The following is an 18,057-nucleotide window of genomic DNA, read 5'->3' as shown; positions in this document are numbered from 1 at the left end:
TACCCATAAAAAAAGAGATAGCCAGATGGTACTGGGTACTAGTAACCTCCGACGATGAAGATGCCAAGATAGCAGATTCAATCTGGGGAAGAGATCTACAAATCCCAAATCTAGAAGATGTTTGGCTAAAGTCAATCGAAAAGTGCTGGGATACATTAAAATCTGCAGCGTTAAAAAGAAATCACCTTTTCACAATCCACAGGGCTTATTGGACCCCCAAAAGACTGTCCAAATTTAAAGGTGCTCAAACAAGGAAATGTCCGAAATGTGGAGAGGAAAAGGCAGATGATATACACATCTTCAAAGACTGCCCTTCCCTCATTGAGTTTTGGTCCGAAGTGGGTAAGACATTGAATGCGATATTACATCAGCAACTAACTGTAAGTACCATCCTTGTTTTGTTTGGGATTGATAATAACAGTATAGGAGCGGGTAGCCTAACAAAGAAACAAGAAAACCTGGTTTTTGTAATGATGCTTCTTGCGAGAAGAGAGATATGCATAAAATGGGTAGGTCCATCATCCCCTACGGTTGGCGAATGGATGAATTCAGTCATAAGAATAAACAAACTAGACAGAAGGGGAAAGCATTCCAATAGAAATAACTTTTGGGAAATATGGGAAAATCACTTTAAATTTGTTAAGTAATGGCTGGGACGGAACAGTGATCCGATGATTACGCGATAGAAACTTCTGTGGATGAAAACAATTTTCATCGAGTAGTCAAGGTGGCTATCTCCCCTCCACGAACGATAAAAACACAGAAAGTTATTTATGTGTTGGTTTAAGAGGAGACCCTTATGCAAAACCTGTTGGCTGAGAAATTCCCCTCACTCCCTTACATTGGGGCGGGGCTGGCATGGTAATTGCAGAGGCTGAACCTTGATACTACCAAAAAAACATAAAAATCGCAATATGAGGATTAAAAAAGAATAAAAAAAAAAAAGAAACAAAGTACTCCTTCCGGACCTCTGGCGACCCTGGAAGAGTGGCGTGCACGCCGGCGTTCCAGTAACCTTTTGTAAAGTTCATACAATACCGCACGCTCTCAGGACATAAAGACGCAGCCTCCAAAATCAAGTAAGTGTTGTTTTAATTCACAACGCCATAACGATGGCTTGATCATGTGAAATGAGACTCATTCCACATTGGCTACATATCGCAGAGGGGTCATAAATGTAGACATAGGGCTTGTGTTACTCGTATGAACAAAATTATAATACAAAAGGTAGGTAACTATGTTAGTTGCTCATAATGCATCACAAATCATAGAATCATCATTCTATGTACAATGTATTATACTAGATAAAACCATGTATATGCACACACAGAGTAAAAACGATGTCAACGCACAATTTAAGGGAAATTCATGGTCAATGCCAGTAACTGATAAAGTGCGATTTACAAAACAATTTTCTATCTCCATAATCCAGTTACAAAAATCTATTTGAACAAAACAAATGGGCATAGTAAACAGAATTGAATAGCATCAAAATGCATTAAGTATAATTAGTGTGAACAAAAATTAAAAGCATTGCATTGATTAATCCAAAACAACTGCGCAAATGTGCAAACAGTGCCAAGAAAATATTTCATCACCCTATATACACTAGTATATGAAAAAAGTGTAGTGGGGCTCTGCAAAAGGCGCAAACATACTAATGAAAAATAACCAATAGGTTGTAATCAAAGTGCCAGTGCTGATTGAAATAAAGTGACAGTGCCAGAGTATACAGTACAAATAAATTAAGTCATAAAAGTAAACACAAATTGGATTAACTTGATATCTTTGCAAAAGACCGTAAAACTTGAAGAAAATGTAAACATTGTATAGATGAAAGGAAGAGTAAATGAGTCAAGGACACACAAGCAGGCCATATTACACAAAAGACAAAATAAGGCCATATATCTGACAGTGCTATAGGAAGTTATGTAAGTCCTCGCTTGTGTTAAGCCCATTGGGCATTCTGGTATCGAGAGTCTTGATGAAAAAAGACTATCTGTCGCAACTTCCTTTCTCTATTGCACAATCAAATGGAAGTTGGGACCACCCCAATCACGGAATATTGCAACTCACTGACTTTGTTCTAGTGAATAGCTTTAAAATGCCGGGCAACTGTGTAGTAGGGGTCAGAACTGATTATAGCTCGCAAGTGCTGTAAAATCCTATTGAACACCGGGAGTTTGATACTGCCTATGTACTTGAGGTGACATGTGCATTCCAGCAAATATACTGCATGCTCTGTACAGCATGTCCAATGCTCTATTAACGCTGAAAGTAGTCAAGTATTCAGACATGTTGACCCCAAATTTACAGGCCTGGTAAGATGAATATTTAAAAAAAACAGACTTTGAAAGCCAGGTGGATTTCAGTATAAATTCAGGGCTAGATTTAACCAGAGCATCCCTCATAGAAGGTGCTCTCCTGAATGTAATGGGAGGAAGTGACGGCAAGAGTGATTTTAATGTTAAATCCGTGAGCACAATGGGCCAATGTGCATATATGTTCTTACGGATTTGCTTTTCCTGCCTGCTAAATGTAGTTATTAGTCTGAATGGTTGTGTCTCAGTATTCTCATCATCAGATAAAGGCTGTACTGCCATATTAAGATTGCGTTCACTTTTGGTTTTTAGGTAGAACTCACATGGTTAGAAATTAGCCTTGTCCAAGGCTATTTGTAAATCATGTTGCTTGTACCCACGTGCCAGGAAGCGAAGTGCCTCTGATTGGCACTGTTTCAGATCAGACTCAAGACTACAGGTACGATGTAGGTGAAGAAACTCGCCGTATGGTATACTGCGTATTAAGTGCTGTGGGTGAGAGCTGGTGGCGTGTAATGTAGAGTTCCGGCCGGTACTCTTCCTGTGTAATTTGGTTTGAATGCTATTCTTACAGATATACACTTCCACGTCAAGAAATTCTACCCTCTGTTCACTGACAGTAGCGGTAAAGTGCAGATTGAGTTGATTGTCATTAATAGATGTTATAAATTGCAAAGTTGACTGTTTAGTGCCATCCCATACAATAAATACATCATCAATGTATCTACAGTAATATTTGATATGGGTGTCCCAGATATCTTTATGGAGTATCCTGAGGGCGTGCTCCTCCCACCATCCCACCAGTAAACAGGCACAGCTGGGAGAGAAGCACGCCCCCATTGCCACCTCTCTCAATTGTTAGTACAAGATTTTGTTGAACAGGAACAAATTATTGTTGAGGCACAAATCAATCATAGTAAGCAGCATACAATTATGATCATGCAAACAAATAGCTCGGTCGCTAAGAAAGTGTTTAACCACCTCAAGTCCATCAGTGTGATGGATACTAGTGTAAAGAGAAGCTATGTCCATAGCAACTAACAAATAATCAGGATGCTATTCAACTTCAGTAAGTTTTCACAAGGAGTCTCCTGTGTCCTTGATGAAGGAAGGCAGGCTGGTCCTGTTCACTTGAAGAAAAAAATCTACGTACTTCGACACCGCTTCTAGAACACTGTCCCTGGTCGAAATGATAGGTCTGCCAAGGACAGAGGATGTTACCTTGTGCACTTTTGGAATAAAGTATAGAATTGGAGCTGTGGGATGATCATTCTTCAAGAAATTATACCCATTTTGTAATAAAAGACCTTGTCTCTTCTATTGCTGGAGATATTTTAAGACTTTGTATTTCACCGAGTTCAAGTGTAGGCTGGTAACTATGCGATAACAACAGGTATAAGAGAGATGGCGTTGTGCTTTAGATAGATAGTCAGTCCTGGGCCATAAAACAATATATAGGAAAAACAGGTTTTGGGACCCCCCTTTTTCTCGGCCCCCTGCTTGACAAATCACCCTAAAATTTTAAAGATAACAGCTTAAGTGAGTGGTAAACTAGTTTTGAAACTTTTGTGAGTGTTCGCCAACAACGCTAAAGTAATTGGCAAACGAAAAAAAGCTCTTCCTATAGACACTACATAATGACTAAAACTACCTACTAGTGACCGCCAGTATGTAATATAAATATGTGTGCGTATATATATATATATATATATATATTCACTGAACAAAACATAGGTTTCAGGGGCGTTATAGTTAGTTAGACTTTTCACTTGTACCAAACCATTGAAATTCCCCCATTATAGTTAGTCCAGCTAACCATAACTCGCGCGCCCGCAATGCACTGCTGATGACGTCACATATTACTTCACTCATGACATGGTCAGTGACATCACTCATGACATCTCAAATGACATCACTGATGACATCACTGATGACATCATCCAGTGAATGTGTGTTTTTCTGAAAATTAAATATGTTTTATATATGTATATCTCAAGGTTGACGGAAGAATAAATCGGTATATAAGTGTCTAAATGGATGATTTATTTTTGAAAAATTGATTGTATAACTGACTGATTAAGTGTATCTTAGTGAATACATGGATTAGTGAGTTATGTTTAAATATATAAATATCTGTATCAGTCTCTCACTTTGTGTAGAAGTGGCTGCATGGGTTGGTGAGTAGCTTTATGAGTGTCTATATAGGTTATTAGTTTTTTTTTAAAATATCAGTATGAGTGTCTGAGTATCTGTATGGTTCAGTGGGGGATATTACGTAGTGCATAGATGCATGAATGAGTGACTCACTGTTTGTGTTGAAGACAGCATGTGTGCAGGACTGTATGGGTGGATGAGTGTGTGTATGGTTGTGTTAGTGAATAAATGACTGTCTCAATAGTGTCTTTATGAGTAACTACATATGTTTGAAACTAGTATATGTGAGTATTGGTGTATATAAGTGAGTATATATGAGAGTGAGAGATTGCAAGAGTTCCTGCATACATTAGTATGTGTTTCTATATGTCATTGCTTAAGAGAGTAAGTATGTGTAAGTTTCTGTAGCAGTAAGTGTGGTGGTGTGTGTATAACTGTATATGCAATTTAATGGATGTTTGATACTTTGTTTGCATGTGTGACTATATGTGTGAGTAACTCTGAGGATGAGTGTCAGTGTGTAACAGGATGTATAGGTGTATGAGTACATATGATGAGTGAGTACATGTATGAGTGACTATATAGGACTGTTGGTGAATGAGGGGATGTGTGTGTAGATCTTGGAATTACTGAATAGGTGTGTTGTAAGTGGTATTGGTATCTCCATTGTTTTAAAAATGTTAGTTTCTATTTTTGAGTGTGTGTATCAAAGGTTATATTAGGGTGAGAGGAGGTCTGCCACTCTATCACAAGGATGATGTCACCAGTGATGCCATCAGTGATGTCATTTGAGATGTCATCAGTGATGTCATTAGTGATGTCACTGACCATGTCATGAGTGATGTAATATGTGACGTCATCAGCAGTGCATTGCGGGCACACGAGTTATAGTTAGATGAACTAACTATAACAGGGGAATTTCAATGGTTTTGTAGGAGTGAAATGTCCAACTAAATATAACGCCCCTGAAACCTATGGTTTTTACAGTGAATTCTTAAGGTTTTATGAATGCTAATTTCTAACTATAACGTGCCTGAAACCTAAGGTTTTTCCAAGTGAATTTCAAAGGTTTTTTAAATGCTAATTTGTAACTATAACGTGCCTGAAACCTATTTTTTTCAGTTAATTTCAAATGTTTTTTTAAATACTAGTTTCTAACTATGCCTACAAAGGTAGGACATGTGAAGAAAGAAGAAAAAACACACAGAAAGAAGAAAAAGAAATGCAGAAAGAAGCAACAGAAGTACTCAAAGATGAATAAAAGTGTAGGAAGAAGGAAGACGTGCAGAAAGAACAAACAGAGGAGCAGAAAAAGGCCTTGTTGCAAAATCATCCTCTCCCCTCAACTTTTTCAGATGGGTACAGGTGGTAACTGACTCTGACTAACCAGTCCTAGAGCCAGTGGTGTGCAATTGAGAGGGGTGGCAATGGGGATGCTAAAAGACACTTAGAATACAGTTAAAACACCTACATACACTAGGGAACACTATATGTTGGGGTACCAATGTGATTACCATGGCCTCCTATGTAAGACCCTAGTACATAATAAGGCAGAGGGATTAAAACTAGCTCTTAAAACGCGCCACAGGGCGCGTTTGCACACTGGTGAAGGGAGGGGGGGCTGAGCTATCGTGTGCAAACACGCCCTGTGGCCGGTTTAATTTGGGGGATAAAGTTCCCGCGAATCCTGAGTGTCCCTTGGGTCCAACTAGCTCACCAAGTGTCTCCAGTTAGCGCCACAGAGCTGCGTTGCAGAGAGGTGTAAAAATGGGCACAGCCTGGACCACCTCTCTGCACTGCAGCACAGTGGCGCTTACTAGAAGCACCTGGTGGACTAGTTGGCCCCCAGGGGCCGTCAGGATTGAAGGGGAATTATTTCCCCAACTTAAAATAGCCCACAGGACGCGTTTGCATACGTTATGTTATGTTATGGTAATTTGTATAGCGCGCGGCTGCCCCAGCCAAGGGGCGTCCCGGCGCTGCGAACAGACAAAATGCAGAGAGTTAGCGGCGCAGAGAAGAAAAAGAAGTATTGGAAAAGATGAGTTTTGACGGCCTTTCTAAAGGCTAAAAGGTCCTGTATACCACGGATAGCTTCAGGCAGGCTATTCCATAACTTGGCAGCCAGAAAGCTGAAGGAACGGCCTCCTACTCTGGCAAGTCTGATGCGGGGTATGATCGCAAGATGTTGTCCCTCTGAGCGGAGCGATCTCCTAGGAATGTACTCTGACAGGAGGGGGCGCAGCATTGGGGGAGAAGCAGTTTTAAGGATTTTAAAGGCTAAACACAATGCCTTGAACTGGATCCTTTTGCCCACTGGGAGCCAGTGCAGTTTTTTCAAGACTCCGGATACCGAGGAATGGCGAGGGAGACCTACCAGGCCCCATAACCTCCCTTCACCACTGTGTAAACACGCCCTGTGGCCGTTTTAAATTGTGAGATTAAGTCCCCTTGAATCCTGAGGGTCCCTCGGGTCCAACTAGCCCACTAGGTACCTCCAGTAGGCGCCACAGAGCTGTGTTGCAGAGAGGTGTAAAAAGGGGCACGCCTGGACCACCTCTCTGCAACGCAGCACAGTGGCGCTTACTCGAAGCACCTGGTGGGCTAGTTAGCTCACAGGGGCCCTCAGGTTTGAAGGTGAATTAATTCCCCAACTTAAAACGTGCCACAGGGCGTGTTTGCACACGTCACCTCAGGCCCCACCCCCTCCCTTCACCACTGTGTAAACGCGTCCTGTGGCTGTTTTAAGTTGGGAGATTAAGTTCCCTTGAATCCTGAGAGTCCCTAGGGTCCAACTAGCCCACTAGGTACCTCCAGTAAGCACCACAGAGCTGCATTGCAGAGAGGTGTTAAAAGGGGCATGGCCTGGATCACCTGCAACGTAGCGGCGCTTACTGGAAGCACCTGGTGGGCTAGTTAGCCCCCAGGGCCCCTCGGGATTGAAGGTGAATTAATTCCCCAACTTAAAATGTGCCCCGGGGCGTGTGGGGGGGTTCAAGCCCCCCCACACAGGTTTTAAAAAACAAACAAAATAGAAGACCTGGGGGTGGGGGGCCCCCGCAAATATTTTCTAAAAGCCCCGGGGGTGGCGGTCCCCGGGACATGGGGGGGCCTTTGAGCCCCCCCATCCATTTATTTTAGAAGCCCCGTGGGTGGTGGTCCCCTGGGCTGGGGGGCTGTCAGTCCCCCGCAAATATTTTCAAAAAGCCCCGGGGGTGGCGGTTCCTGGGGCTTGGGGCGGCCTTTGAGCCCCCACCCATTTATATTAGAAGCCCCGGGGGTGGCGGTCCCCAAGGCAGGGGGGCCCAAAGGGCCCCCCATTACAATTAAAGATTGCCCCCGAGATTTGGCCCACAGGGGGGCTTAAATATTATCGAAGCGCCGGAGGCTGCACTTCATTTTTTTTGGTGTCTGGATCCGCGGAGCTTTCTGATGTTAAACGGGAGGGAGTTCCAGAGCCTTGTGGCTCCCACCACAAATCTTCTACCAACCCAGATACGTCACACTTTTTGGGTAGTGACTTAACAATAACAACAAGCATTTGCAATGCTATCGGTCTCGCATTTGTTTGTGTTAGAGCATTTGGCATTGCAAATGGCAATGTTTTTTTTTTTTACCCATGTGTTATGGAGTGTATGTATGTGTTGTGGAATTATGTGGGTTGGATTAGTTATTTGTGGAATTGTGTGGCTTGAAATTGCGTGTTGTGGAGTGATAGAAGTGGAATGGATTTGTGTAGTGGAATTATGTGGCATGGTGTGATGTGGAATTATGTGGTTGGTAATTACATGGTATTAATTGTACTGGAATTATGTGGACTGCGATTGTGTGTTATGTAGTGTAATTAAGTGGAATGGTATTTTGTGGAGTGGTATGTAGTGGAGTTCAATTATGTAGTGTGCTGTTTAATTTAGTGGCATGTAGTGGAGTTGTGTGTTGTGGATTGGATGTATGTGGTGTGTTGTGACATTGTGTTGTTGAGTTGAATTATCTGGTTTTGTGTTGAATTATGTGGTATGGATTGGAAATGTGTGGTGTTGAAAAGTGTGGCCTGGAACTGTGTGGAAAGCTTTGCCTTTTTGGGATTACTACTATCGATTCAAGCTCTCAAATGAAGGTTAATGCAAATGAGAAATTAAACTGTAGTGTAGTTCCTATTATCCCAATAGGCTCTGCGCATTGGAATAATACCTTCAATAGTATAGGCCTAGACCAGACGTTAACTAGGTCTACTACTGTCGATATTAGACTTAAAGTTTTGGGTTTGCCAGCTAGCTCAGAGTTCACTAGAAACTTTCTCGAATAGGCAAGGAGGAGTTGAACCTCCCTGGATAGACAAGAAGGGATTTAGTTTCTGACAACCATAGAACATGACAACTTTGCTCTCCCCTAATGAAGAGTGTATTTCTAGAGTCGTGTGAAAACAAAAGACGACTTATTTTACTCAGTCAGTACGTGCATTCTTAGTCTCACCAGATTGTAGAGAAAAGGAAGAGACGGGCGTGTTCAATAAAAGATGTTATTTATTGATCAGTCTCTTTTCTCATACAAGAGAAATGGATCGATATTATTGCAATACTTATGGTTAAGTAAAGTGCATATAATAAAAGCAGAAGTATAAAATAATACTGTAAAAACATTGATATGGTTTCTAAGCCATATGAAGGTTTAAAATGAATAAAATGAATACATACACATATACATTTGACTAATCGTACTCAACTGGTGTTTCTAACTACGCCTACCCCGTGTACCTGACCTAAGCCTAATACGTGGGCGGGAATAGAAAGTTACAGTTTAAGTTAAGTTTGTTTTGCCAAGTGACTGACTAAAGAATTCTCTGTGAGGGGTTATTCAGTTCTGTACCTGGAATCTAGGATGAATGAGGGATGGTATCTCTCGTCTCTGGTCTCGATATTCCAGGCTGCCTGCGAGGGCTACCCGGAAGCGCCGGAGCTGGATTTTCTCAGCAGGAGAAAAGCAGCATCTCGTTCTCAGCGCGTCAGGAAGGCGGGGCTGCGCCAGCGGGGTCTGCTCTGCTCTGGGCTTCGGCAAGTCTGGCTGCTCCGATCTCGTCACCACCGCGTGTGTTTGCATAGGGCAATATCGGTAATATTTATACCTTTAAGGTGCCGAGATTGACGTAAGGATGGACATAGATACGTCAATAAGGATGTCATACGACCTGGTCGTTAGCACATTCTTTTGCTGAAGTTCTCGGTGAAATCAAAACAATGGCCGCAGGGTTTTTCCCAGGTCTGTCATAGGTTTGATTTGTTTTGAGAACTCCGTATGCCTTATCAGGGGCTGGAGAAATATCGCTTGTCTAATTAGATGGCAAGCGTTATGACCTAATCAGATAACACGTTCCTGTGCCGTAGTGTGGCTTTATCAGATAACGGTTCCTGCATCATGGGGGTTTTCTGCCTCATGGGATGGCTGCTAGTTAACTTGTTAACCAGAATAGGGTCAGGAATAGGGGGATCGATACAGAACCTATAGGAATACATCACACCCACTCCACGCTAACTATGGACATATTTACGAATCTATGCATAGTAAAACATACTGTAGAGTATCGTGTATACCATACCACCCCAAAATACATAAATGCATTTTGAAATTATCAAATATACGGAAAAACGGTCATATGTAATATATGCACTCAAGCTGTGGAATAATGCTAAAGTAATCACGCATATCTATACATTATCACTAATTTGTATATGAGAATTTACACATGAAATGGCTCTTAATACAGAAAAAAGTTTCGAGACCATTCCATCACAGAATAAAATAATTATGAACATACCAGCGGGAAGCTAATGTCTATAAAGTATCTAAAAATAGAAATTTTAGTTCTCTAAGAATAGTCCTTACTTTAAGCAGAAGATAAGTGTCCCGAAAAATATGTAAAAAATATTTCGGGGCTGCTGAAAAAAATTGCTGTCCGTGAACTGGAGGGAAAATTGTTCATGGTATTTTGCTATTCTAGTTGAAGGCCAAATTCAGGGAACGCCGTGTGCGAGCTTGCTCAAAAGTCTCTATTTCTGCTCTGGTGAGAACATCATACCATTTAGACTCTCAAAAAAGTTGTCAACAGCTTCCTGGGAGAGTTCCACTAACTCGGAAAAAGGTGTAACCATGCATTCGTGCGCATGATTGTCTCCATTGACGTTTTGAATAGTATTGCTGACAGAAGGTCGTACCTGATCAATGCTGCTTTCATCTTGAACTTCACTACCCTTTAATCGTAGTGGTGAAGCTTCCACGAATGCCGTCATCAGGATTGGTAGCCGTTGAGGGCAGCACAAAGTATGAGCCTTTATTGGACTCAACAATGTTTCTGCATCCATTGGCGCATCTGATTGTAGAGTCAGACAGGTGTCTAACACGCATTCTTCTCCGCATAGCAAGCACCGCAATACAGGTAAAACACATCGATGCCACATTGGTCGAAATGAAAGAAACCAAGTCATGTTCAGGTCTCTAAGCCGGGATAGTCCCAGGATTTTTGATATCCGGTCCCGGTATCCAATGGCTAGGATTGTTTCTTCCCTTGTCGCAGGTGTTTTGTCTGTGACATGGTTTGCCATAACGAAATATCAGGACTAAGAATAGGATTCCTGCAATTAGTCCCAAAATGAGGGGAAGTCCGCCAAAAATCGAATGGACGAAATCTGGAAAAATACCCAGTATGGCTTTGAATGGTGTTAATGCCATCGAAAATACTGTCTTAAATACTTTTGAGACTCCACTGGTATCAGAAATATTTAAGATTTCATTCAGGATTTCTGCGAAATGTATGGGGGAATTAGTTGATAATAAGGAATGAATCTCTGCAGTCGTCCTTGCGACTAGGAGATCATACGTTTCTTTTGATGACGTGAGTCTGGTCGGCGTCTGAAGAAGCACTGTTTTCATTCTGCTTAAAGTATCTATTCGAATAGAAGTAATTTTCAAGTTGGGCCATGCCCTTGCCTCCCTGTCTGGAAGGGAGCTGGGGAACAATAAGCGTCCACAGCACTTGACCTTCGCAGTCGTAGTTACGAGATAAGGAGTCCCGGGCATAAGACTACAGCATCTGCGATCTACAATTAGAATGTAACTCCCATTATAGAGTCTTTGAAAGAATGGTTCTATCTCTGTTGCAGGTGCGCCTAGCTGGTGACATGAAAGGTTATTTGAGTTCCCTTCACAGGCTCCATGCAAACTTATTCCATTACACAGAAGTGTACCACTTAGTGACATTGCACAATTATTGCCACTAAGAAACACTTTCTGTCCTTTATTACTGACACATGCATGTGAATAGGGCAAGTTCCATGTTGTTTTAATGTACCCCTTTCCCAGTTTTTCGTACATGCCAGCCTGTATATATTTTTGGCAGTATTGAAACCTGAAGGTTGATATTGGAATATTAATTATCCCATGTATTATCCATTCACTGACAGGTCGTTCTGACATTGTCACTGGTAATCTCTCAAGTTTCTCAATGCTCAGGATTGTATAATCAGCACCCTTCTGGGCCATACTGATTTGTTTATCAGTAAGGTTAAAGATATTGAATAGTGACGTTGTGTTGATTAAACGCCAAGGCACATAGCCTGAACGCAGATTTTGTAACGTCCAGCCAAGCTGTACAATAGAACGCAATTGAGACTGACCGTGTTGTAACAACAGTAAGTCTTGCGATATTATGTCGATTGCTGAAGACACAATGCTGTCCAGAGAAAAAAAACTGGAGGACAGAGTCATTAACCCATTGTCCACTACAGAAAGTGATTTTTCCAAATGAATACGGTCAATTTCCCGTATTCTTTCTGCTGTCTCAATTTGAGTCACCTTCCAGGCCTCGTTGTATGCTGCATATACAGAGGCTGCTATGAAACGTTTCTGACGCTGTTTGCGCGGTCCCAAAATGAAATCACGCAAGTCAGCACCATCAGTAAGTAAAGTTAGGTGTTGCTTAATTTCTGCCAGTGTGGAAGTCTGTAGCCATTGAAGGCATAATTTGCCCACACTGTAGGTGGTTATTATTCCTGGGTGTTGTCTTTGGGAATATCTAGGGTCTGGCCTGGTCATTTTGAACCCCTGTGTTTTGTTCAGGAATCTGTTTTGACAGTTATTAGTATCTGTGGGCCAGATCAACCACTGTTTCCAATCAGGATGTGTTCTGTTTTGGTTTAATACATAATTTACGTCTATCTCTTCATCTGTAGAGCTATTGCTGTTCATTGTTGGTTTTGGAATAGACAGTTTATTTAAGTCTTTGATTTTGGCTAAGCCAAGACAGGTAGTTTGTTGAACAGTGTCATTTAAAAATATAATTTGTTCTGGGATCATGCAGGCTCTAAACAAAGCTTCTATACCCTGTACTTGCCATTCTTTTGTACCCCAAACACTTTTTACTTCAACATTTTTGTCCCAATAATCAAAACCAAAAGTATTCATTTGTTCAAAGAATGAGTCTGAATATATCAATTTCGTGTTTGTTATCATGGTCTTTGTCCCTGTCTTATTTGACAATTTGAAATAAAATGTTTCACCATTACTTGTGTTGAAACCTGAAAAGTATGAATATTTGTCATAAACGGTTCTTGAGCTTCCTTTTGGAGGGGTTGCACAATGTTCCCATTGATTATAATTTAAAACATTTCTAGGTTGTGCTGATCTATGTAGAAAATGGTTACCATAGTGGTTATAACAGTACATACTATCATAATTTGTCGAACCCTGCAAATAATCATGTTTGGTAAATTTAGCAGACATCACTAAGTCAGACATCATATTATTTATACTTTCAAAGTCCCAATCATCAGCAAATGAGCTTGGTTTTACAAAGTCACTCAACGAGATCTTAATTTGGTGTGGATATTTCAGGATTTCAACCGGACCATAAATTTCGTAGTCAGTTTTGTCCCATGCTACCCCACCCGGTATAGGATTGGCTGTGAAGTTGACTGAAGAAAGTTCTCTTTTCTCGACGTGTGAAGATGTGTGTGGTTTGAGGATCAAGTTGATTTTCTGACTTGCTGTGTCCATTTTAGCATATTTTCCCTCAATGAAGCGTCCCAAAGTTAGTATCATGATGAGCCAAAGTATGAGGATAAATGCACCAAATCCCACCCAAAATTCAACCCATGGAGAAATCAGATATGTTTCTTTCAGTTGTTTCAAAAGTACTTTAACTTTATCTTTAAAGGTTTTTGTTGATGGCTGTGTTTTTGATTCACTTAGGTCTTCAGAGGAATCATCGAAGTTTATAAAGTAGCCGGATGCAGTTCTGTCAAGTGTTCCAATTGCTTCAGGATTACTGTTTCTTGCATAGTCGTTTGTTACTTCATTATAGATTGGTGTGTCTCTGCTAAATGTTTTTATTTGGGTTTTCAGAGGTCTAAGTTCCATTGCATTGTTGCATAGTCCTTGTTGTAGTTCTGTAGGCGTTTCGAATGTGATTAGCCTCTTAGATTGAACCTCTGTGTTAGTAGCAAATCTTGGTGTTCTACTACTTCTCGGGAGTCCACTTGGCCTACTATTTGTTATCGGCCACATGTTGTGGTTTTACCAGGTCGATGGATACAACTCGGTTCTCCTTTTTACCAGCAAGCGGCGGTAGTACAACTGATCTTGTCCCGTTGACAGACAAGACAGGAACTGCTTTTCTGTAAGAAGGCCCAAATTCCTTCTTTACCGCGATCTTTTCTCTGACTAGATCCCCGACTTTTGGAATCCAGACAGGTCTTGCTGGGACAGGTGGTGGTTCTTCAGTGGTTGTTGGCTGCTGTTTCAACTTTATGTTGCTCAGGTCTTTTCTTGTTTCGTTTAAGTCCTGCAAAACAGCCAAACGATCTTTGATATCAATGCTTTTTTCCTTCACCACTGAAGTCTGACTGTCGAGGTCTAAGACTAACATCCTAGTTCCAAATAATAATTCGTACGGACTGAATCCCTTCAGAGAATTTCTTGGCAAGTTATTTAGACTACGTTGGACACTTATTAGATGTTTGACCCACCCAGTTCCCGAACCTAATATCCTTTCTGTTATAGATAGCTTTATGCCTTGGTTTTTTCTTTACACCATCCCGTATCCCTCAGGAAGGAAGTGAGAAGAGTCCCGCTGTGCTATGCTCATTTGGCCATGTTTCCCCTCAGGCTGGAGGGCTAGAGTGAAAACAATGGTCAAACGTAGCAAGCTTCTAGCGTATATGCCATTTAGACTCGCAAATCTTTGTATAACAGTCCAGACGTCAGCCGAGTGCTGGTGATCTACATTATAAGTGGAAACTAGCCTGTATATGTTAATCGGACGCTTTGCTTTTTACTGTTGATCTTTTCTGGAGTGAAACGACACGGTATTACACTGTTTCTCTCACCACTGCGATTTCTGTTACAGTTTGGGCAGTTCTTTACAAACATGGTATGATGCAGGCTCATGCCTGGCCACCAGTACCTTGATTGTAATTCTTCCAGAGAATCTTTTAGTTTGAGGTGTCTGAGACCCTCGCCCATATGTGCGTCTGCTATTAACAAGGTTCTCCTGTCCATGTTTGGAATCACTCTATCCCCCACTCCAGGGATTCGAGCAAAAGGGACGGAGTTTGCATCGATTATGTATGTATAATTGAGTGGATAGTTGATCGGTAGCGCCGAGCAGTCGCCTTTTAATGACGTTTTCACCGCCAGCACTGTTTCACCGTCAATATACTTCACTGTACGCTTTTTTCGAGCTACGGAAGCCGATTTAGTTGCTACCGTTGTGGCTGTCTCAGCCAATGAATTCTCTGCAACGTGAACGCCATCACGCTGATGACTCAGTGAGTGTGTCACGTGAGTCTTTGGTAGTTCTTTTTGTAAAAGAGCTATTTGTTCCCAAAGCAGTTTTTGCTTTATTGTTGCATCTGTGTCATCTTTGTAACCGTTTTGAATCCATGTCTGCAAATCGTTGTTATATGATTTGACGCAGTAATATGAATCGGACACTATAAGTGTCGGGAATTCGCGATCCGCATTATCTAGCGCCATTTTCAATGCTATTATTTCAGTCTGTTGTTCTGAATTAGTTTCTACTGAGTGTGTTTTTGTTAATAGAGGTCTTAGTTTACCTCCGCGCCACACTTCTTTTGTAATCTCACATGTGGGGTTGTATGCTTGTTCTCCCCAAACGGAGGGTTGAGCCTGTCCGTCTGTATAGATTACACATGCGTATTGTCGTAAGGGCAGAATGTCGATAGGCAGAGGGAATGTTCTTTCATATTCTAGATTTTTCAATTCCTTTAGTTCTGGTTCAAAGTAGTAGTATACTTTGTCCGTTGTAATTGAATTCACCCATTGTATCCATTCCGGATTCAATGTTGTTGTTGGTAAATTACAAGGTGTTGTTAGTGCCTCAAAGGCTGATTCTGCTGTTCTGACTGTGATACGTCTACCGTCTGCTTGATCTTTTTCTCTAGCTATTGCGGTTTGAACTGCATGAACAATGTTTTCTTTAATGCTGAATTTCTTTTCAGCTTCTGTGTACAAGTGTGATTTGAATGCAATTGGTACCTTTTCTCCCTCATTAGAGGTCAGGTATGTGAATCCGCATCTTCCTGGGATGACTCGAATCACAAGATTGCGTGTGTTATCACGTGTTTCTAATTTTGTTTTAATTAACATGTCTGTTTGTAAGGATCTCAAAATTTCTGTGTGTATTTGAGTCCAATTAGTTCTTTTAAAATCTGGTTTTATTAGATCATAAAGGGGTTTGACCCTTTCTGCGTAATTTGCAATGTATGTTCTTCCGAAATTTAGGAAGCCTAGAATTGACTGTAGATTTTTTAGTGTTCTAGGTGCTTGGAGTACGGCACATTTCTCTAGGAAATTGTCAGCCAGGCTTTTGCCTTCACTTGATAATTCGTATCCTAAGAACAGGACTGTTAGATGGGCAATTCTGGATTTTTTAAAGTTGAATTTGTAACCCTCTGCTGCGAACCCAAGTATTATGGTGTTCACTCTCTTCAAGTGAGTATCCAAGTCATCATCTGTTAAGTATATGTCATCGACATAAGATAATGCTTCGTCATCATATGTTTGTAGTAATTCTGTTACTCTCGCTGAGAATACCCCTGGGCTATTCTTGTACCCCTGGGCTAACCGACAGAATTGTTTTTGAGTGCCATTTATTGAGAATTCAGACAAATATCTGCTCTCTGGTGCTATGTTTTGACAAAAGAATCCATTAGAGATATCTAATGTTGTTTTGTATTTTTTGCGCACTATGTTATTCATTAGTGCAGCACTGTGCGAGTTTTGTACTGCAAAAGTTTTGCAACATGAGTTAAGGTGTCGGTAATCCAAAACTAGACGATATGAATTGTCTGGTTTGGAGACCGGAAACAAAGGGTTGTTCATTTGTGAGGTGCAAGTTTCAATCACCCCCTGGTATTCTAATTGATCTAGGATCTCTTTTACCTGTTTTTTAGCTTCTTGCTTAATTGGGTACTGCCTTTGTGCAGTAGGTTGTGATTTTAACTGGATTTTGTGAGGAGAGTCCTCATCCCATCCTACATGATTTTTATATAAAGCAGGAGCTTGAGCTACTGCCCACTTTCTGGCAAGTGTGTATTTTTTATGAATTGGGATATGATTTGAGAAGGCAGGCATAATTATTTCTTCACCATGAGGGCACTCCCTGACAAACTCTGGTGGCCAGTCTTTTTCAGCTAGAAGGATGTCATAGCCCTTGGAGAGATTATCCCAAAATAGTCCCCTTATTTTTCTAGTCTTATCCCCTTCTATACGTAAAGTTATTTCATATATTTTGTGAGGTTTGCTAACTCTGGTGTCTGCAGTTTCCACTTGAAGATATTCATTCGTGTCCACTGTCTCCAGATGATTCATAAGGACTTTGCGAGCTATGCTCACTTCTGCTGCGCTGTCTAGCATTGTCTGAGCCCATTCTCCGTTTTTCAGTTGTGTCCTCAGTATTCTTGGCATTGTTAACTACCTTGATACTGGCTACCTTCTTTTTTGGAAATGGTAGTTTCTTTTTTAGATGAGCAGGTTCCTTGTCTTTGGACTTGGCGTGCTCTTCTCTTTGTTCTGATCGTCCTCTTCTTTCCGATTTCTGCGAGGAAGTCTGAAAAGATTGAGAGGGACGTGTATCAATGTCTTGATATCTATCAGGCTTCTTTATATTATCCCTATTTCTAAGGTTATATCTTTTCCCAGAGGGGTCACTTTGGGGTGACCTGTGCCTCTGGTTCGGAGATTTTTCTCTCCGCCGAGGAGACCTTCCTCTGGACTGGAATTTCTTTTCTTTAGGATTGGATTGTTTGTTTCCATCCCAGCTCTTCTTTTGTGATGTTGAATTATTATTAAAAAATATTTTTTCAGGACTTTCAATCACTTGCGGTTTTACTGGTATTCCACCTAAACTATCTCTACCTAGTTCCTCATAGGATTTTTCTATAATTCTGGCAATTTCAGCTGGTTGGTCTGCTATATCTGTCTCCTTTAACCTCTGGCGGATCGCCACGTTTGCTGCTTCTCCCTTTATGTTGGCTAATAATATAGCCGAGACCTGCTTGAAGTCTTTTAG

This window comes from Lissotriton helveticus, chromosome 8, assembly GCF_964261635.1.
Source record: "Lissotriton helveticus chromosome 8, aLisHel1.1, whole genome shotgun sequence".
Classification (NCBI taxonomy): Eukaryota; Metazoa; Chordata; class Amphibia; order Caudata; family Salamandridae; genus Lissotriton; species Lissotriton helveticus.
This window is presented reverse-complemented; position numbering follows the sequence as displayed.